At 43.7% G+C, this 20,075-nt stretch overlaps 2 long non-coding RNA genes across 2 annotated transcripts; both read left to right on the top strand.

The window, feature by feature from the left end:
- The first annotated feature begins 345 nt into the window (after positions 1-345).
- Positions 346-2,798, top strand: LOC309653990. The gene is made up of 3 exons (XR_014259706.1): positions 346-716; positions 1,439-1,498; positions 1,653-2,798. It is a non-coding gene; the product is annotated as an uncharacterized lncRNA (long non-coding RNA).
- A 179-nt stretch (positions 2,799-2,977) lies between these two features.
- Positions 2,978-19,970, top strand: LOC309653989. The gene is made up of 3 exons (XR_014259705.1): positions 2,978-3,132; positions 12,127-12,214; positions 19,778-19,970. It is a non-coding gene; the product is annotated as an uncharacterized lncRNA (long non-coding RNA).
- Positions 19,971-20,075: the final 105 nt, after the last annotated feature.

Genomic DNA, 20,075 nt, shown 5'->3' with positions numbered 1-20,075 from the left:
AGAAGTTGAAAATACCAGCACAGAAATACCTGCCTGTACCAAAGGCCGGACGACTGCAGGCCGGGGGGCCGGGGCGCGTGGTGGGGAGGCGAGCGAAGAGCGGAGGGGGGCTCCACACCGCCCGAAGCCAGCGGCGACCCGCGCCCCCGCGCGCCCCGCCGCCGCCTCGCCTCGGTGCCCCGGGCGCAGGGGCCGCCGGCCGGACTTACCCCACAGCAGAGTGAGCGGCTGGGCTTTGGGGATGAGCGCCAGGGAGTACACGGCCCCCAAGTGGAGCAGGCTCATCGGGAAGACGTTCCTCCAGACGATGTCCTGCCGCCGCGCGCGCGTGCCGGGCTTCTCCCGGCCGCTGCCGCCGCCCTCCGAGCCCTCGACCCCGAAGCCCACACGGATTTCCTCCTTGGCGGTGCGGAAGGGGACCTTCCCCTCGTCGGCGGCCGGGCCTGGCATGGCTGGGGAGAGGCGGGCGCTCGTGGCAGCGGCAGCAAGCAGGCGAGCAGCCGGCGCGGAGCTCTCTGGTGGGGGCGACGGCTTCTGCCTTTTAGGAGGGGATTTCCGCACCTCCCGTCCCCGCCTTCCCGGGGCTTCTCTGCTTCCTTCTCTCTTCTTCTGGCGTTCAGCGCGGCTTAAGGATGCAAATCTTGGCGCCCGGCATCTACTGCTAGCGAGTCGCCCCTACCGCTGCCGGGGCTGAACTCTGCGGCGAGGAACTGGAGGTGAGCGCCAGGGGCTGGAGGGGACGCAGGGGGGTGGGGGGAGGGGGCGTGGAAAAAGCCGAGAAAGCGGCGGGGGTGGGAGCGCTCCGAGGGAGGGAGCTGGGAAGAAAGACCCGCATAGCTACAGCCAATCAGGATCGCCTGCGGGGCTCTTAAAGAGAAAGGCGCCCCCTGGGCCTCCGCTGCCCGGGCTCCCCGGGGCCGGACGGGGCAGCCTGCTCGGCAGGCAGCGTGCAGCCTCCGCCCGCGGGTGGGTGAGCGGTGGCTCCCGGGTCAGGGAGCCTGCAAAGGGGCTCACAGCACTTCTGCAGCTGTTGTTGTGTGTTTCTCCGGTTCCCAGAAATACCCTTCCCTTTTGAAAAGACTTCTTTTTGCTTTGAAGCTACGGGCTGGAGGATTTACAATACTTGCCCCAGGTCGCAACACAAGCTAAGGCCAGATCTGAGTTGAGAATCACAAGTCCCTGTGTCTCCAGGTTCCTATGGCTCCTTGGGCCTGGCCGGGGCGGGGGGGGGGGGGGGGGGGGGAGGGGGTGGTGTTGCAGGCAGCCGCTCAACTCTTTTTTTTTTTTATAAAACACCTTTATTGGAGTATAATTGTTTTACAATGTGGTGTGTCAGTTGCTGCTGTATAACAAAGTGAATCAGCTATACGTATACATATATCCCCATATCCCCTCCCTCTTGCGTCTCCCTCCCACCCTCCCTATCCCACCCCTCTAGGTGGTCACAAAGCCCTGAGCCGCTCAACTCCTTATTGGACAGCTTGCAGCCAGACACACAGTAGGTGCTCAAATAATGCCTATTAGATGATGAATAAATGGTTTGGGGGCTGGTTAGTATACAGTAGTGCGCCGCCACTGCGCGGCCCATCGGCCACGCAGCTGTTTGTGGCAAATTCTCCGCTAACCAGTGCGTTTCTGGACTGTCTCCTAAGCCTCGAAGTCAGCACCGTTGAGATGGAGCTTTAGAAAAACATCACCCAGAACGTTCCAAGGAAACTTAACCTCAGAAGAATCGTGTCTGCTCATTCCTCCTCTCCCAACGCAGATAATTTAGAGCTATCCAGAGGGAGCCCTGATCGCACAGAAGTGTAGAGGAGGGTGAGCTGGCCGTGTCCCAAGCAGCTGTGGCTGCACCTGCGGCTGATAGCAGAAGGACAGGGGCCAGGAATGGAAGCTAGGGGCTCTGGATTCTACTTCTAATTCACTGTGACCCAACTCAGTCCTCTGGGGACAGATTTCCTTACCAGGATCTAAGCTTTATTCTTCTTTCCAGCTTGCAAAGTCTATAAATGTGAGTTTGAAAGGATACCATTATGTTGACAAAGAAAGCTGATTTTTGGATCAACTTGTTAGGAATCCTTTCCAGCGTCACAGGAGAGGGAAAAACATTACCAAGGATTGACTACATGAAAGGACCATACATGAGCATCTCATTGTTAGTAGACCAGAATCAGTCCAATCAGCCAGAAAAAACAATACCTAATTTAAAACTGAAGCAACGTATGTGGCTTGTGGAATGGTGGCCACTGAGCCAGTGTTACGGTGTTGCTTCAGTTGGAGCTGAAATTATAGAATGAAGGGACACTTGCCCGGCGCCCAGATAAACGCCGGCCCTGTCATTAGACCAGTGAGACAACAGAACATGAGACTTGAGGGCATAAACTTCATCAGCCTGCTCAACCTTGGCTTTATAATGAACCACTTTTTCTTCTCATGCCCCCTCTGCTCCCCACAGCCACCAGACCCACATCTTCCCTGTGGTTCTCTATTCAGACTGTCCTTTCTCTAGGGGTGGAGTAGTTGCTCTGTCAAAAGCCTCTCTCTGGGTTATTGTAATGACTCACCACACCCTCACTCTAACCATTCAGTCATTTGTTGGGCAGGCTGTGTGCACCAGTCCTGCTATGTGCCAGCACTGGTGCACACTGGGGATACGAGGACGAATAAGGTGTGGTCCATGCCCTAAAGGAGCTCCTCATCTAGGAGGGAAGACAGATCAAACAAGTGTTACCTCTTGGCTATGAACTGGGAAGGGCAGGAAGGTCCAGTCCGTTATCAGAAAAAAATAAATAAATAAATTCTTGTTAGGCATCAAGTGTACATACAAAGAGTTCAGGGGAGGCAGCAAAACAGTTCTTTATGTGGCCCCAGAGTACCTTATCTGTTACATAAGCTACTTCATCTTGGCTCTATCTTAAATGAATATCTTCCTCTCTTCCTCCCAACAGGTCAGACTGGGTGTGGCCAAGCATTTCAGTTGGTTGGACTCATGATAGAGAAGGAGATGTTTTCATCTGTTGGAGGTGGGAGGACGTGCTCTTCAGGCCTTTCAGATGCTGCTTACAGAAGGATGGCTGAAGGACATTAGCCCCTCCAGATCTAGCCTCAGAGTGACACCTCTACACATACAAGGTATAGTCTTGAATATCCCCTGTGGCATATTATGCCGTCAGGGCTACTGTCTCTTTTCTCCACCTTACTAAAGACCCTAGTATATTTTCTTAGCTTCTGGTCAAGACCCTAGAAGTGGATGGGTATTCATCTCACTCATGGGACAGTAACCCTTATCCTGTCAACCAAAGAATTACCAAAAATGTGAGAAGACCTATTAGAGGTATGTGCAGGAATTAAGTGGGGCCATGAAGAAAGGAGTAGTTAATTCACACTAGAGGGGAGGAGGCGGGTGATATCTGGATAAGGGTTTTTTTTTTTTCTTTCTTTTTTTTTTTTGTTTCATGTAATGTCTGAAACATTTATATTAACATATTTCCATACATATTTCCATACAAATACAAATATAAGATTTTTAGAAATTTCATGTAATGTCTGAAACATTTATATTAACATATTTCCATACAAATAACCCAATGAAAGTTTAGTATTAGTTGTTTTGTTTGCTTTTTTATACTGCAGGTTCTTATTAGGCATCAATTTTATACACATCAGTGTATACAGGTCAATCCCAATCGCCCAATTCAGCACACCACCATCCCCACCTCACCACAGTTTTCCCCCCTTGGTGTCCATATGTCCATTCTCTACATCTGTGTCTCAACTTCTGCCCTGCAAACTGGCTCATCTGTACCATTTTTCTAGGTTCCACATACATGCATTAATATATGATATTTGTTTTTCTCTTTCTGACTTACTTCACTCTGTATGACAGTCTCTAGATCCATCCATGTCTCAACAAATGACTCAATTTCGTTCCTTTTTATGGCTGAGTAATATTCCATTGTATATATGTACCACATCTTCTTTATCCATTCGTCTGTTGATGGGCATTTAGGTTGCTTCCATGACCTGGCTATTGTAAATAGTGCTGCAATGAACATTCGGGTGCATGTGTCTTTTTGAATTACGGTTTTCTCTGGGTATATGCCCAGTAGTGGGATTGCTGGGTCATATGGTAATTCTATTTTTAGTTTTTTAAGGAACCTCCATATTGTTCTCCATAGTGGCTGTATCAGTTTACATTCCCACCAACAGTGCAAGAGGGTTCCCTTTTCTCCACACCCTCTCCAGCATTTGTTGTTTGTAGATTTTCTGATGATGCCCATTCTAACAGGAGTGAGGTGATACCTCATTGTAGTTTTGATTTGCATTTCTCTAATAATTAGTGATGTTGAGCATCTTTTCATGTGCTTCGTGGCCGTCTGTATGTCTTCTTTGGAGAAATGTCTATTTAGGTCTTCTGCCCATTTTTGGATTGGGGTGTTTGTTTCTTTGATATTGAGCTGAATGAGCTGTTTATATATTTTGGAGATTAATCCTTTGTCCGTTGATTCATTTGCAAATATTTTCTCCCATTCTGAGGGTTGTCTTTTCATCTTGTTTATGGTTTCCTTTGCTGTGCAAAAGCTTTGAAGTTTCATTAGGTCCCACTTGTTTATTTTTGTTTTTATTTCCATTACTCTAGGAGGTGGATCAAAAAAGATCTTGCTGTGATTTATGTCAAAGAGTGTTCTTCCTATGTTTTCCTCTAAGAGTTTTATAGTGTCCAGTCTTATATTTAGGTCTCTAATCCATCTTGAGTTTATTGTTGTGTATGGTGTTAGGGAGTATTCTAATTTCATTCTTTTACATGTAGCTGTCCAGTTTTCCCAGCACCACTTATTGAAGAGACTGTCTTTTCTCCATTGTATATCTTTGCCTCCTTTGTCATAGATTAGTTGACCATAGGTGCGTGGGTTAATCTCTGGGCTTTCTATCTTGTTCCATTGATCTATGTTTCTGTTTTTGTGCCAGTACCATACTGTCTTGATTACTGTAGCTTTGTAGTATAGTCTGAAGTCAGGGAGTCTGATTCCTCCAGCTCCATTTTTTTGCCTCAAGACTGCTTTGGCTATTCGGGGTCTTTTGTGTCTCCATACAAATTTTAAGATGATTTGTTCTAGCTCCGTAAAAACTGCCATTGGTAATTTGATAGGGATTGCATTGAATCTGTAGATTGCTTTGGGTAGTATACTCATTTTCACAATGTTGATTCTTCCAATCCAAGAACATGGTATATCTCTCCATCTGTTGGTATCATCTTTAATTTCTTTCATCAGTGTCTTATAGTTTTCTGCATACAGGTCTTTTGTCTCCCTAGGTAGGTTTATTCCTAGGTATTTTATTCTTTTTGTTGCAATGGTAAATGGGAGTGCTTCCATAATTTCTCTTTCAGATTTTTCATCTTTAGTGTATAGGAATGCAAGAGATTTCTGTGCATTAATTTTGTATCCTGCAACTTTACCATATTCATTAATTAGCTCTAGCAGTTTTCTGGTGGCAGATTTAGGATTCTCTATGTATAGTATCATGTCATCCGCAAACAGTGACAGTTTTACTTCCTCTTTTCCAATTTGTATTCCTTTTATTTCTTTTTCTTCTCTGATTGCCGTGGCTAGGACTTCCAGAACTATGTTGAATAATAGTGGTGAGAGTGGACATCCTTGTCTCGTTCCTGATCTTAGAGGAACTGCTCTCAGTTTTTCACCATTGAGAATGATGTTTGCTGTGGGTTTGTCATATATGGCCTTTATTATGTTGAGGTAGGTTCCCTCTATGCCCACTTTCTGGAGAGTTTTTATCAGAAATGGGTGTTGAATTTTGTCAAAAGCTTTTTCTGCATCTATTGAGATGATCATATGGTTTTTATTCTTCAATTTGTTAATATGGTGTATCACATTGATTCATTTGCATATATTGAAGAATCCTTGCATCCCTGGGATAAATCCCACTTGATCGTGGTGTATGATCCTTTTAACGTGTTGTTGGATTCTGTTTGCTAGTATTTTGTTGAGGATTTTTGCATCTATATTCATCAGTGATATTGGTCTGTAATTTTCTTTTTTTGTAGTATCTTTGTCTGGTTTTGGTATCAGGGTGATGGTGGCCTCATAGAATGAGTTTGGGAGTGTTCCTTCCTCTGCAATTTTTTGGAAGAGTTTGAGAAGGATGGGTGTTAGCTCTTCTCTAAATGTTTGATAGCATTCACCTGTGAAGCCATCTGGTCCTGGACTTTTGTTTGTTGGAAGATTTTTAATCACAGTTTCAATTTCATTACTTGTGATTGGTCTGTTCATATTTTCTGTTTCTTCCTGATTCAGTCTTGGAAGGTTATACCTTTCTAAGAATTTGTCCATTTCTTCCAGGTTGTCCATTTTATTGGCATAAAGTTGCTTATAGTAGTCTCTTAGGATGTTTTGTATTTCTGCGGTGTCTGTTGTAACTTCTCCTTTTTCATTTCTGATTTTATTGATTTGAGTCCTCTCCCTCTTTTTCTTGATGAGTCTGGCTAATGGCTTATCAATTTTGTTTATCTTCTCAAAGAACCAACTTTTAGTTTTATTGATCTTTGCTATTGTTTTCTTTGTTTCTATTTCATTTATTTCTGCTCTGATCTTTATGATTTCTTTCCTTCTGCTAACTTTGGGTTTTGTTTGTTCTTCTTTCTCTAGTTTCTTTAGGTGTAAGGTTAGATTGTTTACTTGAGATTTTTCTTGTTTCTTTAGGTAAGCTTGTATAGCTATAAACTTCCCTCTTAGAACCGCTTTTGCTGCATTCCATAGGTTTTGGGTCGTTGTGTTTTCATTGTCATTTGTCTCTAGGTATTTTTTTATTTCCTCTTTGATTTCTTCAGTGATCTCTTGGTTATTTAGTAACGTATTGTTTAGCCTCCATGTGTTTGTCTTTTTTACGTTTTTTTCCCTGTAATTCATTTCTAATCTCATAGCGTTGTGGTCAGAAAAGATGCTTGGTATGATTTCAATTTTCTTAAATTTACTGAGGCTTGATTTGTGACCCAAGATGTGATCTATCCTGGAGAATGTTCCGTGCGCACTTGAGAAGAATGTGTAATCTGCTGTTTTTGGATGGAATGTCCTATAAATATCAATTAAATCTATCTGATCTATTGTGTCATTTAAAGCTTCTGTTTCCTTATTCATTTTCATTTTGGATGATCTGTCCATTGGTGTAAGTGAAGTGTTAAAGTCCCCCACTATGATTGTGTTACTGTCGATTTCCTCTTTTATAGCTGTTAGCAGTTGCCTTATGTATTGAGGTGCTCCTATGTTGGGTGCATATATATTTATAATTGTTATATCTTCTTCTTGGATTGATCCCTGGATCATTATGTAGTGTCCTTCCTTGTCTCTTGTAACATTCTTTATTTTAAAGTCTATTTTATCTGATATGAGTATAGCTACTCCAGCTTTCTTTTGATTTCCATTTGCATGGAATATCTTTTTCCATCCCCTCACTTTCAGTCTGTATGTGTCCCTAGGTCTAAAGTGGGTCTCTTGTAGACAGCATATATATGGGTCTTGTTTTTGTATCCATTCAGCCAGTCTATGTCTTTTGGTTGGGGCGTTTAATCCATTCACGTTTAAGGTAATTATCGATATGTATGTTCCTATGACCATTTTCTTAATTGTTTTGGGTTTGTTTTTGTAGGTCCTTTTCTTCTCTTGTGTTTCCCACTTAGAGAAGTTCCTTTAGCATTTGTTGTAGAGCTGGTTTGGTGGTGCTGAATTCTCTTAGCTTTTGCTTGTCTGTAAAGCTTTTGATTTCTCCATCAAATCTAAATGTGATCCTTGCCGGGTAGAGTAATCTTGGTTGTAGGTTCTTCCCTTTCATCACATTAAGTATATCATGCCACTCCCTTCTGGCTTGCAGAGTTTCTGCTGAGAAATCAGCTGTTAACCTTATGGGAGTTCCCTTGTATGTTATTTGTCGTTTTTCCCTTGCTGCTTTCAATAATTTTTCTTTGTCTTTAATTTTTGCCACTTTGATTACTATGTGTCTCGGCGTGTTTCTCCTTGGGTTTATCCTGTATGGGACTCTCTGCGCTTCCTGGACTTGGGTGGCTATTTCCTTTCTCATGTTAGGGAAGTTTTCGACTATAATCTCTTCAAATATTTTCTCTGGTCCTTTCTCTCTCTCTTCTCCTTCTGGGACCCCTATAATGCGAATGGTGTTGCGTTTAATGTTGTCCCAGAGGTCTCTTAGGCTGTCTTCATTTCTTTTCATTCTTTTTTCTTTAGTCTGTTCCGCAGCAGTGAATTCCACCATTCTGTCTTCCAGGTCACTTATCCGTTCTTCTGCCTCAGTTATTCTGCTATTGATTCCTTCTAGTGTAGTTTTCATTTCAGTTATTGTATTGGTCATCTCTGTTTGTTTGTTCTTTAATTCTTCCAGGTCTTTGTTAATCATTTCTTGCATCTTCTCGATCTTTGCCTCCATTCTTATTCCGAGGTCCTGGATCATCTTCACTATCATTATTCTGAATTCTTTTTCTGGAAGGTTGCCTATCTCCACTTCATTTAGTTGTTTTTCTGGGGTTTTTTCTTGTTCCTTCATCTGGTACATAGCCCTCTGCCTTTTCATCTTCTCTATCTTTCTGTAACTGTGGTTTTTGGTCCACAGGCTGCAGGATTGTAGTTTTTCTTGCTTCTGTTGTCTGCCCTCTGGTGGTTGAGGCTATCCAAGAGGCTTGATGGGAGGCTCTGGTGGTGGGTAGAGCTGACTGTTGCTGTGGCGGTCAGAGCTCAGTAAAACCTTAATCCACTTGACTGTTGATGGGTGGGGCTGGGTTCCCTCCCTGTTGCTGTGGCATCAGAGCTCAGTAAAACCTTAATCCACTTGACTGTTGATGGGTGGGACTGGGTTCCCTCCCTGTTGGTTGTTTTGCCTGAGGCAACCCAACACTGGAGCCTACCCGTGCTCTTTGGTGGGGTTAATGGCAGACTCTGGGAGGGCTCACGCCAAGGAGAACTTCCCAGAACCTCGGCTGCCAGTGTCCTTATCCCCACGGTGAAACAGAGCCACCACTCGCCTCTGCAGGAGACCCCCCAACACCAGCAGGTAGGTCTGGTTCAGTCTCCCCCAGGGTCACTGCTCCTTCCCCTGGGTCCCGATGCACACATTACTTTGTGTGTGCCCTCCAAGAGTGGGATCTCTGTTTCCCCCAGTCCTGTCAAAGTCCTGCAATCAATTCCCACTAGGCTTCAAAGTCTGATTCTCTAGGAATTCCTCCTCCCGTAGCCGGACCCCCAGGTTGGGAAGCCTGAGGTGGGGCTCAGAAGCTTCACTCCAGTGGGTGGACTTCTGTGGTATGTGTTCGCCAGTCTGTGAGTCACCCACCCAGCAGTTATGGGATTTGATTTTACTCTGATTGCGCCCCTCTTACCGTCTCACTGTGGCTTCTCCTCTGTCCTTGGACGTGGGGTATCCTCCTTGGTGAAGTCCAGGGTCTTCCTGTCAATGATTGTCCAGCAGCCAGTTTTGATTCTGGTGCTCTCGCAAGAGGGAGTGAGAGCACGTCCTTCTACTCCGCCATCTTGAATTTCTCTCTTTCTTTTTTCTGGAACTTGATTTTTAAAAATTTTAAATTGTGGTAAAATACGCATAACAATGACCATCTTAATCATTTTTAAGTGTTCACTTCAATAGTGTTAAATATATTCACATGGATATGTAACCAATCTCCAGAACTTTTTCACCCTGCAAAGCTGAAAATCTATACGCATCAAACAACTCTCCATTTCTCTGTCTCCCTACTCCCTGGCATCCGCCATGTGGTACTTACTGTTTCTATGCGTTTGACTACTCTGGATATCTCATAATATAGTATTTGCCCTTTTGTGACTGGTTTACATCACTTAGCATAATGTCTTCAAGTTTCATCTATATTGTAGCATGCGTCATAATTTCCTTCCTTTTTTTAAAAAAATTAATTAATTAATTAATTAATTAATTAATTATTTTTGGCTGTGTTGGGTCTTCGTTTCTGTGCGAGGGCTTTCTCTAGTTGAGGCAAGCGGGGGCCACTCTTCATCACGGTGCGCGGGCCTCTCACTATCGCGGCCTCTCTTGTTGTGGAGCACAGGCTCCAGACGCGCAGGCTCAGTAGTTGTGGCTCACGGGCCCAGTTGCTCCGCGGCATGTGGGATCTTCCCAGACCAGGGCTCGAACCCGTGTTCCCTGCATTGGCAGGCGGATTCTTAACCACTGCGCCACCAGGGAAGCCCTCCTTCCTTTTTAAGGCCAAATAATATACCTCTCTCTCTCTCTCTCCCTCTCTCTCTCTCTCCATCTCTCTCTCTCTCTCTCTCTCTCTCTCTCTCTATATATATATATATATATATATATATATATATATACACACACACACACAAACACACACACACTACATTTTGCTTGTCCACTCCATCAATGGACACTCGGGTTACTTCCACCTTTTGGCTATTGTGAATAATGCTGCTGTGAACATGGATGTACTGTTATATCTGCTTTCAATTGTTTTGGATATATACCTAGAAGTAGGATTGCTGGATTTTATGGTAATTCTATATTTAATTTTATTGTGGAACTTCTATACTGTTTCCCATAGCAGCTGCACCATTTTACATTCCCACCAACGGTGCACAAGAGTTCCAAATTCTCCACATCTTCACTAACACTTGTTATATTCTGTTTTTTTATTTTTTTCGATTACAGCCATCCTGTTGGGTGTGAGGTGATATCTCGTTGTGGTTTTGATTTGTAGTTCCCTAATGATTAGCAATGTTGAGCAGCTTTTCATGTCATCTTTGGAGAAATGTCTATTCTAGTCTTTGCCCATTTTTAAATTAGATGTTGTTTGGTTTTCTGTTGTTGAGTTGCAGGAGTTCTTTATATATTCTGGATCTTAACCCCTTGTTAGATAAATGGTTTGCACATATTTTCTCTGATTCCATACTTTGCCTTTTTACGGTTGTGTTTTTGATGCTGAGAAGTTTTAAATATTGATGTAGTCCAATTTACCTATTTTTACTTTTGTTCCCTGTACTTTTGCTGTCGTATTCAAGAACTCATTGCCAAATCCAATGAAGCTCTCTCCCTGTGTTTTCTTCTAAGAGTTTTATAGTTTTTATCTTTTATGTTTAGGTCTTTGATCCATTTTGAGTTAACTTTTGTATATGGTGTATGGTAAGGGTCCATGTCATTCTTTTGCATGTGGATACCAGTTTTTTAAACACTATTTGCTGAAAAGACTCTCCTTTCCCCACTGAATGGTTTTGGCATCCTTGCTGAAGATCATTTGACCATATACTTGAGGGTTTATTTCTGGACTTTCTATTTTATTCCATTGGTCTATATGTCTGTCTTTTTGCCAGTACCACATTGTTTTGATTACTGTTGCCTTGTATTAAGTTTTGAAATCTAGAATATGAGACCTCCAACTTTATTCTTCTTTGTCAAGATTATTTTAGTTATGTAGGGTCCAGTGAGATTCCATGTGAATTTTAGGATGGGTTTTTTTCTGATTCTGCAAAAAATGTCACTGAGATTTTTATAGGGATTGCATTAAATCTGGAGATCACTTTGGTTAGTACTGACATGTTAACAGTATTAATTCTCCAGTCCATGAACATGGAATGTTTTTCCATTTATTTGTGTCTTCTTTAATTTCTCTTAGCATCATTTTGTAGTTTTCAGTGTACAAGTCTTTTGCCTCTTCAGTTAAGTTTACAGGGTAAGGATTTTGAAGAAGTACTGTCTAATAGAAATATAATGCATGCCACGAATTCAAGCCACTTGTGTAAATTTAAATTTTCTAATAGCCACATAGAAAGAAACAATAAATTTTAATAACATTTTACTTAACCCAATATATCCAAAATATTATCTTTTCAGTAGGTAATCAATGTAAAATTACTGGGACATTTATACTTTTTTTCACACACTGTCTTCAAAATCCAGTGTTTATACTTACAGTACAGCACATCTTAATTCAGATTAGCCTCCTGTGGCTACTGGCTACATATTAGAGAGCACAGTTTTGAAGGATGAGTAGTTTACTAGACAAAGAAATGGAGGAGGGCAACCCAGGCAGAGAAAATAGTGTGAGCAAAAGCTTTTGCATTTGTCACTCAGAGAGATGTCTGGAATATCCGAAGTGAAAGTAGAGAAATGGTGGGAGATGAAGATGAAATGTCATGCAGTGGGCAGCCCATGAAGGTAGGTGGGTGTCTTTCATGCCCAGCAGAAGTAGCATGTGAGGGGAGTCACTGACTGGCTTTATGCAGCGTAATAATATGATCAAGTTTGCATTTCAGAAGGACCACTCTAGAAGAGGTGTGGAGAATGATTGGACTGCAGGTAGACAGAGGTAAGACTGAAGGCAAGAAGAGCAGTCAGGGCACCATTTTAAGAGTCTGGTCGATTGATGAGGAGGGTCTGAAGTAAGACAAAGTTACAGATTCTGGAAAAGATGTGTTAGAGAGGAGACTATAAAGCCAGAGGAACTCAAATAGAAGAACCAACAGGATTTGATGCTTGACTGAAAATGAAGGAGGAGAAATAAAAAGTACAGGATTCTTTCTGGGTCCCTGGGTTGGATATTCAGGTGAAAAACAGTGTCACTTACTGAGATACTAAATCGTACTGTGTTTATTACCACTTTTGTGAAACGGGGACGATAGTACCTCCCGTACGGTATTTCTATGGTGACTGAAGTTTAGAACAGCGTCTGGCATGTAGCACGGAGTCCATAAATATTAGTCATCATCATCACCATCACATGGGTCATCATTTCTGAGAAGGGACTGAAGACATATTCAGTATAGTCAACACTTGTTAAATATGCATATAGGCCTGGAGCCCAGCAAAGGTCTAGGCTGGAGAGAGTAACTTAGTGGTAGTTCAATTTAGTAAAATCCATGGCAGTGGAAGCAGTTGCCCAGGGAAGGTAAGAAAAGGACTCAGGATAGACTTCTAGTGAACTGCTATTTGTGAGAATAGCAAAGAAAGAGAAGCCAGTGGTGAGGACAAAGCAGGACTGATGAGAGATGGGGAAGAAGGTGCAGAGTGTGGGAGAGCAACCTCGAATATTACAGGAAGGCTGGGGAGGATGGGAATGAAGAGACCACTTCATACAGAGGTCATCGCTGACCTTTGCCAAGGCCTTTTCATTGAGTGATGGGAACAGACCTTACACAGAGGTGTGTTTAAGAATAAGGAGGAGGAGCGGGACTCCCCTGGTGGTCCAGTGGTGGTTAACCCTGCACTTCCAATGCAGGGGGGGCAGGTTCGAACCATGGTTGGGGAAATAAGATCCCACATGCTGCACGGCTCGGCCAAAAAAAAAAGGAATAAGGAGGAGGAGACAAGCATGGCATACCTGTGTAAATTAATTTTCAAGAAGTTTGGCAATGAAGAGCCGAAGGACAGAGAGGTGAAGCTGAGTGTGTTTCTGAGGAATCTGAATATATCTATTGGGTTAGGGAATGATAATGAAAGGTCAAAGTTCAAAAATATAAGAACGAGGATGCTTGATGGAACTATTTTCCTAGGGTTGGGGGTTAGACAGAATGGGATCAGGTGATCAGATGGTTGGCTGAGCTTTGAAGAGAGGGACAGCTTTTTCTTGACACTGGAAGGAAATGAGGATGAGGGCAGATTTAGCTTGCAGAGTGAGCCAGTAAAGTGAGGCAGGGTGCTGTGATTCAGGGCTGGTTTGCTCTGAAGGGAGGTCAGATCACCTGCTGGGTAAGCAGAGTGGGAATTTGGTAGAAAGCTGGGGAAAAGTGATGAAAGATTCCAGAAGCTGTTGAGCAGAATGAGAGAGGAAGCTGACCAAGACCCCTAAAAGGTTGTAGAGCCAAATTAAGGGCCCAAGTAAGAACGGAAGCCACAAGCTCGTAAGGCGCCAGTCTGCACAGTCGTGGTGACACAGCCTCACTCGGCAGTCGGATGGGATCTCCAGATGGAAGTGGGGATGGGGGCTTGATGGGAGGACAAGAGAGCCGGGTGACTGAGGTGCTGGTGAGACAGAAGTTTGTGAGGAGTCCAGGCTGGGGAAAGGGGGAGGAAATGTGATCAGAAGGAAGTGAAGGACTCGCAGGTAGTGGAGGAAGCAAAGGCATCGAGGTTTGGAGGAAGCTGAAGGGTAGATTTCTATCTGTCAGGGAATGAGAGTAAAGGAAGCAATGGCCACTGTGCACCGAGTGGGATTCGGAACTTAAGACCTATGGTGGTCGAAGAGTTTCCAATGATAAACTCCAAGGTGAGGCCACAGGGTTATATAGGAGGTGGCGGTCGCTGGAGCTGGGGAGGCTGAGGTATCTGGACAGCACCTCCACGAAAGGCTGAAGTCCCACAGGGAGGCATATGGGTTTAGCTGGAGAAGATTGTGAGCCGGGTGCCCAAGGGCTGTGGGGAGGTTTCCTAAACAAGGACAGGTAACAGTTCTCAAATGTCAATGAACAGTTACAAGTTTACAAACACAAACTACAAAAGGGCAGCTCTGAGATGTACTGGGAGAAAACCGTCATAGCCAGAATGCCTAGGTTCTGGCCAACAGTATGTGCCTCGGAGTAGAGGTTGCTTCAGGTAGGGAGAGAAGGAGGACAGGAGATGAAAGTGTTGGATGGCAACACTACCTATAAAAACTGTGTGTGAGACTTGCTTGTGAGGTGTGTGGGCTGGCGTGGTCAGGAGGGCTTCATGGAGACGGTGGCAGCAAACAAGGCCCTGAAAGATAGAATGACCTGGTAGCAACTCCCAGTTGGAACACTGTGCCAGAGAAGTCTCAGAGATGGGAGTGAGCCTGGCAAAGTATCTAGCTAAAGGGTTAATACAAGATTTTTAAAAATTGTATAAGAAATGTTTGTGGAGGGACTTCCCTGGTGGTCCAGTGGTTAAGACTGCGCACTCCCAATGCAGGGGGCCCTGGTTCAATCCCTGGTCAGGGAACTAGGTCCTGCATGCCGCAACTAAGACCCGGCACAGCCAAATAAATAAATAAATAAATAAATTTAAAAAAAAAAAAGGAGTTTGTGGAGAAAATGCAAGCTCTGGGGAGGAAGGAAAGAGGAAGAAAAGATCCATTCTTGAAGTAAGAGATTTACAGTGATTCTCATGCCTATGGTTTTCTTAAGGAAATTTAGATTTTGGCTACAGGAACTACAGTGTTGTGAAAATGATCCAGGTTTGGCATCTGAAAACCTGGCTTTGAGTTTGGCTTCACCCCTCTGAATTAGCAAGTCTGAGTACTCTGTGATTTGGGGACCATGACAGTCTCTTAGATCTTCAATTTCATCCTACATAATGTAAGAATTAAGACAGCTCCATTCTGGGAATACTCTCTGTGCAATTTACCTAATAATCTAACTTTGGTTTTTTCATGTGCTAAATGGCTATACCACTTACCTCACAGGAACAGAGCTCAGGACGATGTCTGATACCTAGTTAAGTGCTGAATAATGTTGGTATTTTATCGGTTTTTAATCATACCAGAGAGATAGGCTCCACACAGTTACGAAACCTGCCTGGCCTGGACGCCAGGATGCTTCTGGGGGCCCCAGACTGGGAAGAGACGCATCCCTGGGTGGGCTGGAGGGATTCAGACCTTGAAGGAAGGGATTCTGGCTGCACCAGGATTCGTTTGCTCTGAAGGGAACTATGAAATAAAATAAAATCTCCTGCTCTACTTTATCAAGGTAATCATTTAAGGCAACTCCTTTGGCTCAGGAAGGAATGAACTCTGCAGCTCTTGCGGATTAAAGGACGGGGGGTTGCCTCTTGGATGAGATGCATGGACAGCAATTTCAAATGTAAACCTCTTTCTGCTCCCAGAGTAAGAAAACCACTCATAGGCTTTAGATTAGAGTGATCTCAGGAGAGCATAAAGTTGGGAAGTTAGCCTCCAAGACTATGGGAGGATCGGTTTTGAGACACAGCAACACCACGGCATACTAGAAAATTAGTCTTCTCAGCTTCCTTCAATCACAGGAGTGTTGTCATCTCTGCTTCTGTACTAAATGGATTGGAATATTTTCCCCATTAAGATTTTATAGCAGTGGATGAGGGGAAGCTGTTCCTCTGAAAGGAATGCGTCTATTGCTTTGGCTGCGAAGAGAGGAAGGGGTTTTCTTTTAACAAAACCCCAGCCTTACTGCTTAAGACTCTCCCCCCATTTCCTGACCACTCTTCATAGAGTGCTCCGATTTGGCCGCAGGAAACTGGCCACTGGAAATAGCCAGATGTGAAGACCCTACTTCCTAATTCATAGATAGGAGAGGGTCTACTTAGTGAAAAACCCAACCCAAACCTGCCTCTGATATCACCTGTCAGTGACATGCTGCCCCCTGCATCTTTCCAAGTTACCTTCAGTTTGAATCAATTAAGAGTCCTTAAGCATCTATCGATTTCGCCTCCTCTAGAAGCCAGCACCGAGCTCAGCTCCACGGACAGAGGAGTGCATGGCTGTGCTCCTGGAACTCCCAGCCCGATAGGGAGGCAGAGAGGGATCAAATAATCCCTACAGGGCGTGCATGCACAGACGCTAACCAGTGCTACGGAGGAGTCACTCCTTTTTACGACCCAGCTGTGACACGTGAACATTTGTCATTACCTATGCCACATCCCCCTTTGACCAACAGCTGCCCACAAATGAGGTCTACAAACCAAAACAAGGTCCACACTCCTCCCCACTCTCTCTCCCTGCTCCCAAATCCCAGCTCTCTGAATGAACAATCCCTATTGTTGGGGCAGAAGAAAGACAGAGCTGATGAGGTTTTCTCCCACATCTCTTCCCGCTCTCCCGTCCCCGTCCTCCGACAACACCCATCTTTCTTTTAGGATAGTTATTTTGGTTTCCAAGGGCAGATGAACAGAGAAGCTCTTATTTACTTCTCAGCATTAGCTGCTGTCATTGTTTCTGTTTCAATGACCTCTTTCTCTTCTTGCTGCGTCCGTTACCACGGGCTGCTCTTACAGCAAAGGCCCTGTGGTTCTCTAGCTTGGAGAGGGCATTTGTCAATAGAGTTCAGGAATGTCAAAAGAGTGACCCAGGTTTGCAGCACCAGAGGGGAAACTCATTCATTGTTGAGTGTCCTGTGTAATCAAATATAGCATATTCTTTTTTTTAAATTAATTAATTTATTTTTGGCTGCGTTGGGTCTTCGTTGATGTGCATGGGCTTTCTCTAGTTGCGGCAAGCAGGGGCTTCTCTTAATAGTGGTGCACGGGCTTCTCATTGCACTGGCTTCTCTTGTTGCAGAGCACGGGCTCTAGGTGCATGGGCTCAGTAGTTGTGGCGTGTGGGCTTAGTTGCTCCACGGCATGTGAGATCTTCCCGGACCAGGGCTCGAACCCATGTCCCCTGCATTGGCAGGCGGATTCTTAACCACTGCACCACCAGGGAAGGCCTAGCGTATTCTTGATGTGGGGAACGGGTGTGTAGAAAGGTTAATTTCATGGAAATATTTATCATTGCTGAGGGGGACTCACTACTTAAGGACCTCAAGGCCAAGCAAATATATCTGTCCCAAGTCCTCAAATTAGAAACTTATTTCTTAAATGCCCGCCTATTCATTTCCAACCAAGGAAAGCACTGCATTGATTGTTCTTCAGAAAAATCAATCAACTCTTTGAGAGGAAAAAAGGTATCCAAATATAAATAAGCTTGAGTTGTTTCTGTTATCTTTCTTCAAAGCTTTGGTACTATCCCAAAATTGTCTTTGGTTCCTTCTGAAGACTTGTAGGTAACATACAAAGACACTGTGGGACAGGTAGATGGGTCATAGACTTCCAGAGCTGTAAGTGAAATTAGAGATCATCTAGTCCTACGCCCTCATTTTACAGGTGAGAAATGGAGGCAAAAGGAAATGGGGTGGTTTGACCAACAGTAAGTGGCAGAGAAGACACTAGAACCCAGCTCTTTGACTCTCAGATCGGTGCTCTGCTTCACTGTCCCTCGTGAAGATGTAATTATAGCAACTGGGATAGAGCGGGCTCTCTAGTAGCTTTTTTTTTACACGTAGATATTCTTTTTTTTTTTTAATTTTTATTTTACATTGGAGTATAGTTGACTTAATTAAACTTAAGAACTTTTGCACAGCAAAGGAAACCATAAACAAGACGAAAAGACAACCCTCAGAATGGGAGAAAATATTTGCAAATGAAACAACAGACAGGATTAATTTCCAAAATATACAAACAGATCATGGAGCTCAATATCAAAAAAACCCAAACAATCCAGTTAAAAAATGGGTGGAAGACCTAAATAGACATTTCTCCAAGGAAGACATACAGATGGACAAGAGGCACATGAAAAGATGCTCAACATCACTAATTATTAGAAAAATGCAAATCAAAGCTACAATGAGGTATCACCTCACACTGGTCAGAGTGGCCATTATCAAAATCTAGATAATAACTATCTAGATTGATAGATTGATAACTATCAAAAAATCTAGAAACAAAAAATGTTGGAGGGGGTGTGGAGAAAAGGGAACCCTCTTGCACTGTTGGTGGGAACGTAAATTGATACAGCCACTATGGAGAACAGTATGGAGGGTCCTTAAAAAACTAAAAATAGAACTGCCATACGACCCAACAATCCCACTACTGAGCATATACCCTGAGAAAACCATAATTCAAAAAGAGACATGTACCCCAATGTTCACTGCAGCACTATTTACAATAGCCAGGACATGGAAACAACCTAAGTGTCCATCGACAGATGAATGGATAAAGAAGATGTGGCACATGTATACAATGGAATATTACTCAGCCATAAAAAGAAACAAAATTGAGTTATTTGTAGTGAGGTGGGTGGACCTAGAGTCTGTCATACAGAGTGAAGTCAGAAAGAGAAAAACAAATACTGTATGGTAACACATATATATGGAATCTAAAAAAAAATAAGGTACTGATGAACCTAGTTGCAGGGCAGGAGTACAAAGGCAGACATAAAGAATGGACTTGACATGGGGTGGGAGGGTGAAGCTGGGGTGAAGTGAGAGTAGCATCGACATATATACACTACCAAATGTAAAACAGTTGGCTGGTGGGAAGCAGCAGCATAGCACAGGGAGATTGGCTCAGTGCTTTGCGATGACCTAGAGGGGTGGGATAGGGAGGATGGGACGGAGGCTCAAGAGGGAGCGGATATGGGGACATGTGTATGCATATGGCTGATTCACTTTGTTGTGCAACAGAAACTAACACAGTATTGTGAAGCAATTATACTCCAATAAAGATCTATTAAAAAAAAAAAAAAAAAGAATCCACCTGCCAATGCAGGAGACATGGGTTTGAGCCGTGGTCCACGAAGATCCCACATGCCACAGAGCAACTAAGCCCATGCACCACAACCACTGAGCCACAACTACTGAGCCCGCGTGCCACAACTACTGAAGCCCGCGCGCCTAGGGCCGGTGCTCTGCAACGAGAAGCCACCACAATGAGAAGCCCACGCACCACAACGAAGAGCAGCCCCTGCTCGGCGCAACTAGAGAAAGCCCGCGCGCAGCAACGAAGACCCAACGCAGCCAAAAATAAATACATCTTTTTTTAAAAAAAGAAATGGACTAAAAAAAATCAACAGGGTGTGCAGCTCCACTAAAAAAAGGATCTCAGACATTACTGAGTAATGATGTTTATACAAAGTTATTCTAGGTGACTAACATTGTTTGCTAAGTAAATACTTTAGCAGGTCTCTGGAAACATTAAACCAGAGTGTAAAAAACATGCACCACGGTTAAACCAAAGTCTATTTCCTTTTGTTTGATTTTATTAGGTTTTTCAAGGTCTGTCCCAACACCCTAAAACCCACACATTCCGTATCTCCCAGAGGGGAGAGAAAGCAAACAGCTGGAAATTTAGGAGTGGTGCAGTCTGACCCCAATCAGCTCGTAGGGGCACTACTCAACCTGAGCCTGAGTGAATGGTATGGTCACCAAAGCCCTGAGCAGAGCAGATGCTACAGAAATGTATGTAAAACCAGTGTGCCAGGAAAAGTGGAACTATAAAACTAATTTGATCACTTTTTCTTTGTAATTTAGTTTGGTTAAAAGATTTGGAGCATTTATCTGTTA

Source organism: Balaenoptera physalus (assembly GCF_965194825.1).
Source record: "Balaenoptera physalus genome assembly, contig: HAP1_SCAFFOLD_1610, whole genome shotgun sequence".
NCBI classification, from domain to species: domain Eukaryota; kingdom Metazoa; phylum Chordata; class Mammalia; order Artiodactyla; family Balaenopteridae; genus Balaenoptera; species Balaenoptera physalus.
This window is presented reverse-complemented; position numbering and strand designations above follow the sequence as displayed.